Consider the following 4644-nt stretch of genomic DNA (forward strand, 5'->3'; position numbering starts at 1 on the left):
TTGCATGCACGCATGTGTTTGATTGTGCGGTGCCGCACTCACTCACACACACACACACACACACACACACACACACACACACACATTTATTCAAATTACCTTCATATCAGTGTTCTGCATTAATTTCTTTGTTAACGATATTATATGGGTAAAATAGAGGAAATAAACTCTTCCATCTCAGAGCATTTTATATGTTTTTTATTGTAATAATACTGTGCAGAGGGGTCACATTTACATGAACAAGGAAACTAGTATATTTCCTAACAATCATTGTTAACTCCTCCTTTGTATTTCCCCTACCATCCCTTCCCTCCCACCTCCACAAGTACACTCCCCTCACCCTTCCTTCCTACGCCTAAATTGTAAAGTTCATTTTTCAACATAGTGTCTTGTGCATCTCATTGTTACAATGGGTCAACCTGTATCCCTATTTGAGCATTTTTTCCCTTCCCCTCCCAAAATTAGAGAAGCATACATACAAGATATAAGTGCACCAACTTCAAATACAGAGAAAACAGGGGTTATAGCATGGGGAGAAACATACAAAGAAACAAAAAAAAAAATGACATCGCACATTATAAGTACGTTAGAAACAATAGCAAGAAACAAAAAAATCCACTTGTATCCCTATCTTGGGGTTCAATTTCTTTAACATCATCTTATCTGGATATATGCACATATCTTTTGAACTTTTCTGCTTATCCAAGACATATATTCGTTATTGAAAATAAGGGAAATCATGGGACCTATATTTATTTGGACTTGGCTTACTTTACACAATAATTTTTTTTCCAAGTCTTTCCATTTCCTATCAAATTGGGAGATGTCATTCTTTCTGATGGAGACATAGAATTCCATTGTGTATATATACCACATTTTCTTGATCCATTCATCTAATGGGGCATCTGGGTTGATTCCATATCTTAGCTATCGTAAATAATGTTGCAATAACTATAGTTGTGCTGGTAGTTTTAGTATGGTCTTGTTTATGATCATTTGGGTAAATCCCCAGAAGTGGGATTACTGTGTCATAGAGGAGTTTATGTGGAGTCTTTTGAGGAAACTCCATACTACTTTCCAAAGTAGTTGAACAAGTTTACACTCCCACCAAGAATGCAATACGGTTCCCTTGTGGCCACATACCTTTCAGCATCTGTTGTAAAAAATATGGAACGCTCCACGAATTTTCATGTCATCCTTGCGCCTGGGGTGTGCTAATCTTCTCTGTATTGTTCCAATGTTAGTGTATGTGATGCTAAATTGAGCATAAAACATTTTTTATATATAAAGTATAATTTTCATTGATTTTATTAAACTAGACAATTCAACAAAAAGTAAGTTCAAAGGAATTGTTGTGAAATTTTAGAATCAAGTATTTCTTACATAAACACACATTTAAGAATAAAATCAAGATAGACATGCCAAAAACAAAATAATTCTGGATATTTATTGCTCAAGAGATGTGTAGGAGGAGAAATTCAATTATTCTATACAAGGCACCTGTCAAAATGAACATTGCAGAAAGTGTTAAGGTTTGTTAAAAGTTTTAATGTTTTAAATATGCTTACTTTGGGGATTTTGCTTATATATGCCAAAAAATAGGACTATTTGGCAAGTATAAAACTTTTCTATAAAGTATTTAAGATTTATGGTAGCAGACATTAAGCATTAAGTATGTACATTTCAGAGTTTATGGAAACTTTATTAATGAGGAGTTGCAAAGTCTTTGTGTAAAGAAGCAGAGTGAAGAGTTAAGACTTTAACTACACAGTTTCTGTTAAAACTTTAGGGATTCCTTACTTTATTTGTTAGCAAGGAATAAATGATGATATAAGCCATAATGTACACATGTATGTTACTATTCACACACATACATATACACATGTATACATGCACACATGGAGAAAGACACATAATTACAGCCAACATAAGTTTCACCAGTTATTGAATATGCCTAAACGGAATACTTGGAACAATATGTGTTGAAGATGTATTTGTCTCTAAGAGTTCTTTTACCACTCCTCTTATCTCTTAAAACTGGTAGTTTTAGAGATATTTGACTTACAAAATGCTGTACAAGTGATAGCAAGTCAATTGGGTATAAGTCATATGGTGTCTCCCTTCTTCTCACGGAATTCTTAGTCTTGTAGACACTCCCAACAACCAAAGTAGCAAGAGAGTACCCTGGTAAAGAGTAAAGTTATAAGGCTTTAAATGGCATCTTTACTTGAGCTCTTTTTCCAACAGCCAGCATGAATTCCTAGGCAGATGAGTGAATCCTCAGAAAACTGGACTCTACATATACATTTAACTCCACTCATGATAATCAGTGGACAGAACAGATAATGAAAAATCCAGAAGAGAGCTCCCAAAAAGCTCTACAAACACTAATGGTAAACATGGTAAATGAAAAGATTGAAAACCTGCAATGGACTCTGTGTGATCATGATAGGGAGAGAGAGGAGGCAAACCAAAGATCAAAACAGGAAGCTCATGGGCGTGAGGAAGCTACTCAAATATACATAAAGGAATTGCCTGAGCAGTTTGACTACACTCAAAAAGAAATAAAGGAATTGTGTGAGCAGGCTGAGATCAACCAAAGAGAACTACAGGAATTGCATGAACGTGAGGAAGCTAATCAAAGAGTAATACAGAAAATGAGAGTGGGATGAGAATAGACAGAGATCACTAAAGGCATTCATGCAATCCATAAACAGAGAGCTGAAAGAAGTCAGGGAGTCCACAAAGAGAATGCTGAATGGATCCCAACAGAAGAAATGGGAGTCCAAGGAAACCATAACTAATCAACTAAGTGATTTGAGAATAAACACTGAACACTAAATTAAGGAAGTAAAGAATTTCATACAAGATCTAAAACAAAGATCCAACAAAGAATTTGAAGCCATAAAAGCCCAACAACTATAAGGAAATAAAAAAAAGTAGAAAGTCTGGATAGTGGGATAGACCATGCAGAAGACTGAATCCTGAGGATAGAAGACAACCTAGATATTATAGAGAAAGAACATACAACCATCCAAGACAAATCCAAGAAATATGATAGATCTATTCAACATTCAACCCTTGGAAGACACCATTACAAGGCCTAATCTGAGGAAAATGTGTGTAGAGGAGCACCTAGAGCCAGAAGTCAATGGTCTAGGAAATTTGTTTAACAAGATCCTAGGAGAGAACATCCCAAACATGCAAAAAGATAGGCCTATTCAGATACAAGAAGCTTTTAGAACTCCCAATAGACCAGACCAGAACAGGATATCCCATTGTCACATTATAATATGCACAGGATCAATTCAGACCCAGGAAAAGATCCTTAAAGTTGTCATGGAGAAAAGATCAATCACCTGTAAAGGGAAACCAATTAGAATCACCTCAGATTTCTCAGCAGAGACAATCAAAGCAAGAAGAGCCTAGAATGATGTAAGCCATGCCGTAAAGACAAACACGAGTCAACCAAGAATAATTTACCCAGCTATACTCTCCATAATAATCGGAGGTCAAATAAAACACTTCCATGGCAAAGAAAAATTGAAACTATGTATCTCTACCAAACCAGCCCTACAAAAGAATCTTAAAGATGTCCTACACAGAGAAAACCAACAAGACCACAATAAAGGCCAAGAAACAGCACCCAAACTGAGAATCCAAGAACCATAAGAATACAGTTGCGGCAGCCCCTAACAAGTTGGATAAAATGGCAGGAACTCCCAAATACCTCTGAGTTCTATCTCTCAACATTAATGGACTTAATTCTCCAATTAAGCAACAAAGTGTGTCTACTTGGATTAAAAAGCAAGATCCTTCTATCTACTGCCTTCAGGATTTACATCTTGGCCAAAAAACAAACATTTTCAATTATAAAGGCTAGAACAAAATCTACCAAGCAAATGGTCCCCATAAACAAGAAGGAGTTGCAATCCTAATATCAGATAAAATAGACTTTTAATTAAAATTAGTGAAAAGTTCAGTACATACTAATTAAGGGATTACCCCTTCAGGAGGATATTACAATTCTAAATATCTATTTGCCAAACAACGGAGCACCCAAATTTATCCAAGAAACACTATTTTCCCTCAAATCCCACATAGATCTAAATACATTAATTGTTGGGGACTTTAACACAGAACTTTCCCCACTAGATAGCTGAATTTCGCAAAAACACAATAGAGAAACCGCAGATATAAAAAACTACATAAACCAAGTAGATTTAACAGACATCTACTGAATATTTCACCCAGCAGCATTAGACAATACGTTTTTCTCCACAGCACATGGAACATTTTCCAAAATAGACCACATTTTAGGCCACAAAGCAAACTTGTCCAAATTCAGAAACATTGAAGTTATACCTTGCATTCTCTCAGACCACAAGGAAATAAAATTAGAACTCAACACCAAATGCCACCAAAAAAAGTCATGTAATACATGGATCCTGAACAACACACTACTGAATCACGAGTGGGTCATGGAAGAGATTAGAAAGGAAATTCAAATGTTCATGATATTCAACAAAAATGAACACACCAATTTGCTGTGTCCGCTGGGACACAGCAAACACAGTATTCAAAGGCAAGTTTATACCTCTGCGTTCCTACATCAACAAATTGGAGAGATGTGAAACCAATTTA

At 35.7% G+C, this 4644-nt stretch overlaps 1 non-coding gene across 1 annotated transcript; it reads right to left on the reverse strand.

The window, feature by feature from the left end:
* Nucleotides 1–1161: 1161 nt before the first annotated feature.
* LOC122115582 lies at nucleotides 1162–1268 on the reverse strand. Its single transcript, XR_006148801.1, has one exon. It is a non-coding gene; the product is annotated as a U6 spliceosomal RNA (small nuclear RNA).
* Nucleotides 1269–4644: the final 3376 nt, after the last annotated feature.

Source organism: Dipodomys spectabilis, unplaced genomic scaffold (genome assembly GCF_019054845.1).
Source record: "Dipodomys spectabilis isolate Male_0828 unplaced genomic scaffold, ASM1905484v1 ptg000121l, whole genome shotgun sequence".
Classification (NCBI taxonomy): domain Eukaryota; kingdom Metazoa; phylum Chordata; class Mammalia; order Rodentia; family Heteromyidae; genus Dipodomys; species Dipodomys spectabilis.